This window comes from Pleurodeles waltl, chromosome 3_2, assembly GCF_031143425.1.
Source record: "Pleurodeles waltl isolate 20211129_DDA chromosome 3_2, aPleWal1.hap1.20221129, whole genome shotgun sequence".
NCBI classification, from domain to species: Eukaryota; Metazoa; Chordata; class Amphibia; order Caudata; family Salamandridae; genus Pleurodeles; species Pleurodeles waltl.
The window spans coordinates 60,533,319-60,545,842 of NC_090441.1; positions in this window are offsets into that span (position 1 = coordinate 60,533,319).

Below are 12,524 nucleotides of genomic sequence, written 5' to 3' on the forward strand. Positions count from 1 at the left end.
CTGTAAATCATGTCCGGGCCATTTAGCAAATGAACATGAGCAGAAGTGGCCGGATTTTCATAAACAAAAACCTGGACACCCATGGATATATAAGTAGGACAGGATTGTAGCAACAGCACCGACTGATATTTGAAAGGCAACCTTAGCACAGGAAGCTCACAAACCCGGCATCAGGGTTTAGTGGACCAGTTCGGCATTAACAATAAACAGTTCTTGGCGATACCTTATCCAAAATCCGTCCCACTACACTAATATAATGCCTGTTCCTCACAACAATCCACCGCTGACCCACCCCACGAACCACCACCCGCTTTAACGGATCTCTAAACAGTGGCGGCTCGTCCTCTGGGGGATAGGGGCGTTGCCCCCGTTAACCCCCCCCACTCCCCCACTCAGCGTGTCACCATTGAATAATTAGAAAAAAAATACCAAGACCGCTAGTGTTCAGCATTGTCAACGTCGTTTCCTACCCAGTGTGGCCTGTGGGGAGGTCTTACCTTTAAGGCAGGGTATGGCCAATTCTAGTGATGTGCAATGCAGCCTCGTCTGAAGTCCAGTGCGCATGTCGGGTTGGACAGGTCCGGACTGTAGCCAACCTGCCATGCGCACTTTAGGCCTCCATCATAAGCTCTGTTAGGGAACCGGAATGGAATACAGCACCTGTGGTGCCCTTCGGAGCGCTGGGCTTACCTGACCCAACCAAATTCTTGCTTTACATGTGAGTTTTTACTATATAATGCCTGAGAGCAATCCTGGTTTGATGCTGAACATGGGTGCTTACAAGGCAGAGTTCTCAGTGCTGGAATGGGACGATTAAAAGGCATTATAACAATCACTCTGCTGTTTTAATTTTAAATCCAGAGTTATTGGTCATGCTTCTTTAACGTTATTCCAATGACGATGCTTTTCGCTTTTTCCTATCTTGCACAGCGCAGTTACACCCTTGTACACGAAGGGAATGGAAAACCGAAGTTGCTTCTTCTAATATGCGTCCTGCAGGCTCCTTATAACAGACGACGCTTACTGAATAGGAAAGTCCATCAGGCCTTACAAGATCCACCGACAGTAAGCTCAGTGCAGAAGAACAAATACCAGGTACAAACACCCCACCTACTTTTTGTCATCTCTGGGGCGCTGCTGTTTGGGCGCCGAGGTCACACGACTGTGAAAGTACCAACGGGGTCTGTGTGTGGAGCGGGATCTGCGTGGGTGTGTGGGTGCATGTGACGGGGATGGGTGGGGACGCGGTTTAGAACGGAGGGCTGCCAGCTTTACGTGGCCCTCAACGCCCATGTACTCTGTCATTGAACCAGGGACAACAACATGTATAGCCATGTTTGGCGTGCTTACGTGCTTAAGGGGGCCCAGCTATTATGTATGGATGAGTTCTGTTAGGTGGGGGCCTCTTTCTTTCTCATGATCGGCACCCGGGAGGGTCCTCAGTGGTTGTTGGATCTCACTAGAGGGTCTCTGTGTACCTGGGTTCAGACCTGGAGGTGTCTCGGCCACTGGGAATGTCCCAAGCAGTCACGCCAGGATCCGTAAACCTATCCCAGTCCATTGGCCAGGCTGAGTGCAAGTGAGACGGGGGCATTTGGAAGTTTACGGACCCCAACGTGACCCCGCGATACATCTGGCTGTCACTCTCTCTGTCTGTGTTCATTAGGAATGTGACACCCCCGAGTCCACCCATCCAAACCTCAAGGACAATAGATCTCACCCAAGGGCTCTCAGATGAAGGATCCTATCTCACAGGACGGGGTGCAAAAGCCACTGCAAAATGTGGCTGTTGGGGTGCTGCTTTTCTGGGACTTTTTCCTATTGTTTTTTTTTTTTTTTTTTAACAGCTCCGACTTCAAACCTTCGGGGCGCTTTACAAACATTGATGAAAGTAGTTCGTATAGGATTAGATGTTATGTGCTTGTACTGAAAACATATTCAAGTGATGACGGTCAGGACTGAGTGCCCTTGTCAGAGCTGTCAGAGTCCCGGAACCCACATATTGAACTAACCCTGAGGTGCCCTGGCAGAGCTGTGCGCAAGAGTCAGTATTGGAACAGTGGATGCTGAGGCCCCTGTTGGATGTGCATGGCAGAGCTGTGAGTGACGACCAATAGAGGAGCAGTAGTGGTTGCTAAGCACTGAGGTACATCGGCAGAGCTCTTTGTAGATACCATCACAGTTACACCAGGGATTGTTCCAGTTCTGTATTGGGGAACTTTGGCAAAGCTGTGTCTACAACACAGCGGTAACACTCAGCATCGAGGGGCATCAGCTGAGCCACATGTGGGTATCAGTGCAGGAACAGAAAGTGTTGATGCTGCGCAGCATTGAGGTGGCCTGACAGAGCTGTCTGTGCACCGTCGGTACAAGAGCTGCAGGGGCTGTTGCAGGGTGGCATTGGTGTGCATTTTCAGAGCTGTGTGTTGACCCCCTGGTACAGAATATCAGAGGCACTTGCATCTTGGCATTGAGGTGCCTTGGCAGAGCTGAGCCCTGTACCGGAAGAGAAGAGAAGACTTTGCCAGTTACATGACACCGACTCAGACGGACTCTTCCACAGGCTCAGTCGGGTTAGTCTCTCCTCTAATATTCAAGAAACAACTTACATCACCTGAGGTTGTTCGCGAATCTGTCTACAGGGAAATCAGGGTGTTTACAACCGGCCGGACAGTGGGCTCCAGCCAGCCACCACGGAGCGGTCATTATTGCCCAGAGGTGCTATGAAAGGCACAGCGCCCCTTCTAAATATGACCTAAAATCACATTACAGAGCCTCATCTGCCAAGACGGACAGGCTGCCGGAGCCCACTGTTGATCGCAGTTTGAAAGACACAGTTAACAAATGCATTTGGCGTCACGACTGACTTTACAAAGGCCGTGTGCACACGATGTGGATGTGGTTGGAAATAAAAGTGCGCGGTTTTAACAAAGAATGGCACTTAAAAATGTCCCATGTGCGTGCGTGCACAACACCGCTGTTTGTGCTGTACCCTTCTATTGTGTTGAATGTGGCACGTGCACTGTTGCTGACAGTAGTTTTCAGAGTTAAAGAAGAGTTTGCACTGATGCTGCTTTATGTACAGCAAATGGAAAAGATGTGGCCAACTTTACAACTAAGATCCAAGTTTCTGCTTCGTTTCAACATCCTGTGATTCTGGACAAATAACTTAACTTCCCTGTGTCTAAAAAATGAATCTGACTTTGTGTAATGTAACTGGTGCTCGTGTAAAGAGCCCCCATGCCCCTGGGCCGAGTTTGCACTGTATAAAAATGCAAAAAAGAAAATCACGAGGTTCGGACTTTGGTTTATACGAATGTGGCATTAAATTCAACCTGGCCGTCAGGTCATGTTTAATGCCCAACTAATTTGATATGTTACAGTACCTAGGGCCAGATGTAGCAAACTTTTGCGAGTCGCAAATGGCCCGAATCGCTATTTGCGACTATGCAAAATCGGAAATGGGATTCAAAAACCCCATTTCCGACTTGCAAAAAGCGATGCGAGCCGTTTGCGACTCGCAAAATTTGCGACCCCATTTTGCGACCCGCAATTAGCAAGTCGCATTTTGCGAGTCGCAAAGCTTATGCAATAGCAACTCGCAAATTGCGACTAGTCGCAAAAAGCCCATTTTGCACTTGCAATTTACCACTAACTCAGAGCAGGTGGTAACCAGAACCAAAGTATAAAAGGAAACCCAGAATGCATCTGGGTTACTCAACATGGCGGAGATATACCTGATAGCAGTGAGGAGGAGAGTCCACGCAGCCCAGCAGAGGAGGAGGAGGGGCCACAGACAGGAGAAGATTTACAGAACAAGGCAGACTCTTTTTCAGTAAACTGAGGAAGAGATATACGATAAATATCGCCTTAGCAGCGCAGCCATACTAGAATTAATTAATTTACTGAAACCACAGCTAGAACACCAGACTCTGCGTGGCTGCGCCATCACTACGCATGTGCAAGTGCTATGCTCACTGCACCTCTTGGCCTCAGGGAGCTATCAGGGGGTCATTGCTGTGGCAGGTGGGGTATCCCAAAGTGCAGTGTCAAGGTTCCTCAGGGCCTTCCTAGATGCCTTAGTCACACACATGTCTCACTTCATATACCTACCAAGGAATGAGGCAGAAATAAACAGCACCATGCTGGGCTTTTACAGGATTGCAAACTTTCCCCATGTCATAGGATGTGTAGATGGGACATATATTCAAATATGCCCCCCTGGAAACCTGGAACATCTTTTCTGCAACAGAAAGTGTACCCACTCACTGAATATTCAGGTTGTTTGTGACGCCCATTATGTCATCACTGACATTGTAGCTAAGTTTCCAGGCAGTACCCATGACTCATACATTTTTAAGCATAGTGGGATACATCAATGCCTGGAACGTGGGGAATTTGGAGACGGATACCTCCTAGGTAGAGCTACAGACACCTTGCAGACATACACACAGGTCACTGTGCACACCAACCAGGACTTCCTAACAGTGTACTTTTTGTGCCCAACATGTGACAGTGCATATGCTCTAAGGCCATGGATCATGACTCCGTTTTTAACAGCCAGCAATGAATGTGAGAGGCGATACAACAATGCACATAAGAGGACCAGGAACCTTATCGATTGCACCTTTGGACTCCTGAAAGCAAGATCCAGATGCCTCCACTGCAGTGGAGGTGCCCTCCAGTATACCCCCATTACACCATTCAAAATTGTGGTCGCATGCGCCATCCTCCACAACATAGCCACCCGACGTGGGCTACCTCTCACCCCTGCAGACCCAGATCCTGATGATGAAGAGCAAGAGCAACCACATCGCCATCATGGGGATCGGAGTATAGCTAATCAAGGCAGACTGAGACGGGAACACATCGCAAGCCAATACTTTGGAAGGTACGTGTCAACTCCAACCATACTCACCTATTGACCAAAAACACCATTTGTTAAGTGGAACAAAAAAACTATTTAATTAGTGCAGAAATAGAACTATATACAAGTAATGAATGTTCATGGGCATGAAAATGCAAACCAGGCATGTGGCACATTGACGTCATGTGCCACTTCAACAGGACCAGGGTAATCTCTATGTCCTTCTGCGCCTCCTGCCAGCCTGGCTGGTCCCTGGTGCTTCTGCTGTGCTCTGCCTGGTACTCCTGAGCACCCTATTGTCAGTGGAAGAGACACTGCTCACTGTAGAGCCCTCCTCACTGTCCTGGGGTGTTTCCCCTGTGCCCCTGGACAGATGCCGTGCCTCCATTAAGTCTATGACGTGGGTGAGACGTCCCAGGCCCCTAGCCACATCCCCTGCGAAATGGCCCATTTCGACCTGGAGGCCAACTGTCCTCCTCGACAGGCCTGTGGTGTTCATCGCCAGCCTGCCGATGGATGTGGCCATCCTGTCTAGTCTGTGCAGAAGCTGACAGTCCCTGCGCCGCCCACCCTCGGCCTGGGCCAGTAGTCCTGCCGCCAGTTCCCTCATGGCTAGGGCAAGGTCCCCAGTGTTTGTCACTATCATGTCCATCCTGGAGTTCAGTAGCTGCATGCTGGCCTCGTTAGTGCGCACGAAGCGGTGCAGCACACCACTAATCCTCCCTAAAATGTTATTTTGTAGGCACTGACCACGCAGCAGCTGTGCCTCACTGGTGCTGGGAGGTAGTTGGCCGGATGCAGACTGCAGCCCTGATGTCCTGGACCTGCGTCGCATGCGCAGCGGTGGCTGCCCTGTGTGTTCCAATGTCTCACTCCTGCCTGTTGCTGGCGCAGCCTCTTGGGACACAGTTGCAGCAGGTGTGGATACTGCAGGGATGATGTTGGCCGTGCAGGTGGGAGTGCTGGCGGGTCCTGAGGTGTCCTCATGGGGATCGCTGATTTGAGTTGTGGTGGTGTCTTGTGGGAGACCTGTGGGACATGGGGAACAGACTGTCAGTGTCTACTATCTGTTGCACACTTCCTAATAAACAATTGCCTATGAACTGCCTACTTGACTACATTTCCCATAATGCATCATTCTGGTGTTTGCTACCCTGAAATGGAGCTATCTTGGTTGAGCATGCCCCTGTGTACATGGTGGGTGGGGGTATGGCATTGATAGGGGTACAGGCATGTCACATGGTACTCACTGGTTGATGTGCTGGGCTCTGAGGTGTCCAGGTCCCCAAATCCTGATACTGCCTCCTGCTCCAGGGTTTCCTCCACCCTTTCTTCCAGGGGTGTGGGTGGTGGCACTGACGATGGTCCCCCTCCTGTGCCTCTCATCTCCCGGAGCCTTTCAGCCACCCTCTCCTTGGTCCGGGAGCGGAGGTCATACCACCTTTTTTTGATGTCATCAATACTCCTGTGGGTCACCCCCAGGGAATTGATTTTGTCCTGGATGTCCCGCCACAGCTGTCTCTTGATGGCTTCTGGCACATTTAGGGCTGCCTTCCCAAATAATTCGTCATAGTGCTGACAGCATTCGTCTGTCAGCACCTCCAGCTCCCTCTCTGAGAACTTCAGTTTTCTCTTCCTTGGAGTTCCTTCCATGGCAGCTGCTGTTTCTCCTGTGTGCAGTTCAGCAGTTATAAAAGGGTGTGGTCCTCCCTCCTCCCAGGTGTATTAGTAAACTTCCTGGCTGTGATGTCATCATCATGTGCCAGGAAGTGTTTCCAGAGTGTTCTGGAGTGGTTTCTGGAGTGTTCTGCAGCACCTGTAAGCAATTAACAAGCTAATCGCAATTTGCGACACCCACTCGCAAATTGCGAGTTCGTTTTTTGCACGGTCGCAAAAAGCGACCTCGCAATCGGCGGACTCGCTCACTGCGTTGCGACTCCGGGTGTGAGTCGCTATTTCGGCCCTGTTATTTTACCTGCATTTCGATTAGCGACTCTCATTTTGCGAGTCGCATCAACTCGCAAATTGCGAGTCGCAATTTTTTTGTTTCCTACATCTGGCCCCTAGTTGGGTAGGCCCATTCATAAGTTAGCAAGGCTGGAGTGCCAGTCAGTAACCCTGTATTAGCCAACAGGGCTACTAAATTTCCCACAGCAAAACAACAGTTTAGAGCTGTTGCTGCTAAGACAGATATATTATACATCACCCTACTATAGGGCTCTATAGGCCTTCCCTAGTGGAGACTTACATATATTGTTAAGGGAAGAGATGGCTTTGCATTTAGTTTGTATCGTGAAGTCGAACTAGCAGTGTGATCACTTCCCTTCCAGTCTGAAATGGCAGGCTGGGAGCCATTTTGTACTTTGTCACACATAGGGTGTCATAATCAGTGCTGCTGCCCTGGGTGGACACTGTCTTACATGCCCTTGGTGCCCTGAGTACCATATATTAGGGGTGTCTAGGCAAGTCAATACTGGTCAATTGGGGATAACCAATTTGACACTTTGTAAGGGGTTATTACACAGGCACTGAGGTCTGGTTAGCAGACCTCAGTGCACTCTCAGAGTCAATAATCCAGCAGTGTCAGTCCACAAATGTGGGAGTAACCATGCAAAAAGAGGCATTTCCTTACATGGCCATCCTCTAGACAAAAGGTGATGAGTAACTAACCCTTTTCCTGGTGGTTTTCATCATCTAAGTGAAAGAACCTGGAAAGGCAACCTTCATTGGCATGGTCAGTCCCAGGTCTGTGTTCCACTATAAAGTCCATAACCTGTAGAGAACTTGACCATCTCAGCAGTTGGGGTTCTGTCATGTGATCTGCATCAACCATCCAAGAGGTCGGTGGTCAGATTGAACTCTGAAGTAAGTCCCAAATAGGTGAGGTGTACGGGTGGGCAGCGGGCTGGGGGAGCTAACTGAGTTTTTCGTGTTCTGCTTGGAGCACGGAGTTCGATTAAAAACTCTGCTAGCCCCACCAGCGGTGCGGAGCTCACCGCATGCGGAGTGGAGCTCACAGCAGCCCAGTTATGGGCCACACAGAGCAAGCGCAGACAGTCTGCGCTTGCGCTGTGTGGACCATAACTGGGCTGCAAGGCTCACTTGGCCCGACGTCGGCAATGAAGCTGCTCACCAGTGTCAGCAGCTCCGGATCCAGGCCTCCCTCCTCCAGCAGCCCAGGCCCGGGAGCAGAGGGGCAGAGGGAGGTAGAGCTCCAGGTCACTAGCAATGAGGACCCCCTCGGAGGACCAAGGTAGGTCCTTGTTTTTTTTGTTAGTTTCTGCACACATCGTAATCTTAATCATGGTCATCATTTTTTCACAGGTACACCCTCCCCTTTAATTGGGATGTGGCTCTGGGCTCCCACCCTTTGGCACCTATTGGAGTGTCTTTGTTCTTGCCTAACTTTTTATGCCTGGCCACATCTTCCTCCTGAATGTGGTCTGTCCTCCTTTGTTGTGTTCACCACCTTGGGATGTCTTGGGTACCCTAGTGTGTACCCATTCATCAGCTATCTTTGCCAGCTTTCTAGGGCTAAATAGTTTAGAATCTACAGGATGCTGGTGTTACTTCTCTAAGGTACAATTTATAAGTATGTGCTATTTTGCCACTAAATTGTAGAGCAACTCATAGGTTTCTGCCCTGTTACCTGTAATCCAGCCTTCCAGTTACTTCACAGACGCAGACACAAATTCTACCTATGTATGAGTTGACCCCTTATGAGTGTTCCTGAACTTTTGTCTGTACTCCTTCACGTGGATGTGTGGCTCTGCCACCAGTGTCAGCAGCCTATCTCTTCCTACTGCTGGAGGGAGTTCCCACAATAAGGACCCCCAGTGTTGGGTACCCACCCTTCTCATCCTAGGAGCTCTTTCATAGAATGCCAGCCATTTGTCTATGTCACCTCCCTCTACGTATTTAGGAACAATGCCCTTGAGCAATCTGGGATCATAGGCACCTTCTGAATTCACCTCTGGTTCCTTGTTGCTGTCACCCTGTCCTTGGGGTTTCATCCCCAGCTTGACCCTATTCTCCTCTAGAGCCAATCTCCTTTCTTTAAGAGCCAGCTTCCTGTCCTGAATCTCTATGAGCCTGAGCTGGGCTTCTAGGTACTTGGGTTACCTCACAGAGGTGAAGCTCCTTTCGCTGTCAGATAGGAAGCTATGCCTTGAATTAATTTTGGGGGGGCACAATCTCATTGTCCCCCTCTGTTTCAAAGCCGTCTCTGCCATTGTCCTCATCCCTACTGTCAGGGGTGATCTCTTCCTCCACCTGAGCCTGAGCTCTCTTTGATTCTTCCTAGGTTCTGAGTGCTATCTTGAAACCCTCATTTTTGGCAGTGATCCCTGGGCTGATTTTTCTGTCCCTGCACAGAATACTAAAGTCTTTGATCCTCAGTGATGGCAGGGTGGCCAAGTCGATCCCCTTGTTCTCCATCCTTGAAGACCTTGGAAAACCTTTTGCCACCTTTTAACTTCTGGAGAACAGTGTCTTGAAAATACAGAACTTGGTAACTTGTGAAACGTTTTCCTCAATGTCAACTTGGCAGGTTCTCTCAGTGGTTGCTAACTTATTCATTGTCTAGTACAGCTAAATACAAGTTCTGGATCCCAGCACTAAGCGTCAATGTGAGGATTTCAGTGTATTATATGTTATGGCTGTGCAGTCTTACTAAGGCTTACACTAAAAATAATTGTCTTGAACAACCTTAAGCTCAACCCTGGGTAGCTATAGCTTCTAGCAGCAAGGCTTACACATAGAAACTTAATGTAAAGCATTTAACAGTACCATACAACAAAATAAGAAAGCCACAGAAATTGAAAGCAACAGAACACCAATTTATAAAAATAGATAATATTGTTATGAATTTTTAGAGTCCAAGAGTAGCAAAATCCACCAGATGGTTCCCTATATATAGATTTATCAATGTTTAATTCAACAACAAACAAGCATTGGTCAATTTAAAGATTGCAAACTTTTGAAAAGTTTGTAAAGAGTTAGTTCAGCTACTCTGACATGGTTTGGGCAACCAAATGCGACAGGTTAGAGGTCTCGGGGGCCAATGGAATAGAGTTGGACCTGGCCACCAGAGAGTTTTCCAGTCCAGTTCCAAACTTTACAGCACAATCGCCATAGATTCTAATGGAGTGGTCCTGATGCTGGGGATAGAGGATGAAAAGATGCTCAAAGATGCTCAATGATGCTCCAGTTGCTGTGCAGTCAACTTTGACCACAGAGGGTGGGGTCCCAAGAAGTACTCGTCGAGACAGGCCAGCTGCTGCTGGGCTACAGATCTCCAAATTCAACAGTCACAGCGCAATTGCATCGTGGAAGCATGGCGACCAATCTGGACTTTGATGACACTGCCGGGTCCGGCTGACCTGGCTGCAACTTTTGGGTGTTGAGAATTGGTCTCTTGTGGTGCCCAGTGGCAGTCAGTGGTGATTTTTCCACAGTGGCAACTTCCTTGCCCACCAGGGCTACTTCAGCTCTTTTTGTCCCTGGAGCTGCCTCCAGGGAGTCTGCCAATTGATCTTTGGAGTCACTGCTTTGGTCTGGGCCATGACTTTTCCCTGAGCCAGGAGCCACAGACACAGACCCAACTTTGCTAGCCCAAGTTCATCAGGTGCAGTTCAGCAGATGGTGCACCCCTGCTTTGTGTGGTCCAGACAGAAGTCAGCAGTGAAGTCAATCTTTGGTCCTTGCTCTAGTTCTGATGTGATGTGAGGTTTGTGGTGCCTGGGGTGCTATATTTATCCCAGGAAAGTGCTCTGAGGGAATAATGTGGCCACTCGCCAATGGTCTACCAGGTCTCCTCCCTCTCAGTGATGACTTTCTGGCAATGTGTGGCACCTAGCAATCTCAGTGTGTACTATCCTGCCCGCTCCCAAGATGTTGGTACCCCTCCTCAGCTGTTAGGAGCTTGGTAGCCCACCCTAGAGGTGTATCTACCTGTGGGCTACACACCCTTGGTGAAAATGGTTTCCCCTCTCTGTCCCTGTCACCAGCCTGCTTACCTAAACAAAGGGCAGCCCCTCTGGAGTGTAATTGCCATTTGCCCACCAAAGGCGGCTTCTCCTTTGAAGGCTGCCTTTTGGGCTAAAACCATAAGTGGCTTCTTGTGAAGGGAAAATAACACCTCGCCCTGCAGCAGGCTCCAATAGTTCATAAGCCTGGGGGTCATTCACAATACCTCCCAGGTGGGCAAAAAACTGTTCATTGCCCATTAGGCATGTGACGCCACTGGACCAGCTGGGCTATAGAGTGGCAACTTTCTAAAAATTGCTTTACTTTAATAGTGACAGTAAATTAAACCTAGGCATCAGGACGGGTTTAATGCCACAATTAATTTGATACCTTACACTCAGTTAGGTAGTTCCATTCAGACATTTGCCAGGCTGGGTGCCAGCCAGTAGCCCTGTATTAGCCAATGGGGTTACTAACTTTTCTGCGTTGCCACTTTGATGTCAAGATATGTGTAGGAAAATGCCACTGTTGGCATGGTTACCCCCCCACTTTTTGCCTAGTGTTGATGCCAACTTTGATTGCAAGTGTGCTGGGACCCTGCCAACCAGGCCCCAGCACCAGTGTTCTTTCCCTAAAACTGTACCTTTGTTCCCACAGTTGGCACAGCCCTAGCACACAGTTAAGTCCCTTGTAAAAGGTATCCATGGTACCGAGGGCCCTGTGGCCAGGGAAGGTCTCTAAGGGCTGCTGCATGTATTATGCCACCCTGGGGACCCCTCACTCAGCACATGCACACTGCATTGCAGCTTGTGTGTGCTGGTGGGGAGAAAAAGACAAAGTCGACATGGCACCCCCTCAGGGTGCCATGTCCACAAACCACTGCCTGTGGCATAGGTAAGTCACCCCTCTAGCAGACCTTACAGCCCTAAGGCAGGGTGCACTGTACCATGGGTGAGGGCATAGCTGCATGAGCAATATGCCCCTACAGTGTCTGAGTCCATTCTCAGACATTGTAAGTGCAGTGTAGCTATACTGAGTGTATGGTCTGGGAGTTTGTCATTAAGAACTCCACAGCACCATAATGGCTTCACTGAATACTGGGAAGTTTGGTATCAAACTTCTCAGCACAATAAACCCACACTGATGCCAGTGTGGGAGTTATTGAAAAATGCACACAGAGGGCATCTTAGAGATGCCCCCTGTATGTTAGCCCAACTGCTAGTGTAGGACTGATCGGTCTGTGCCAGCCTGACACTTTCAGCTGAGTTTATGACCACATGGGGTGAGTGCCTTTGTGCACTCTGTGGTCAGAAACAAAGCCTGTCCTGAGTGGAGGTGCTTCACATCTCCTCCTGCAGGATCTGTTACACCTGGTGGTGAGCCTCAAAGGCTCAAGCCTTGGATTACTGTTCCCCAGGGCACTCAGGCTAGTGGAGATGCCCACCCCCAGACAAAGCCCCACTTTTGGCAGCAAGTCCAGTGATAAAATTAGGGGGGAACAGGGAGGAGTGAACACCCCATCCAGGACCACCCCTAAGGTGTTAAGAGCTGAGGTGACCCCATCCCTGCAGAATCCTCCATCATGGTTTGGAGGACAGGGACCAATAGGGATAGGAACATGCTCCGCTCCCCAAAGGAAGTGGGCACATGGAGGGTGTAGCCACCCTCAGGGACAGTAGCCATTGGCTAC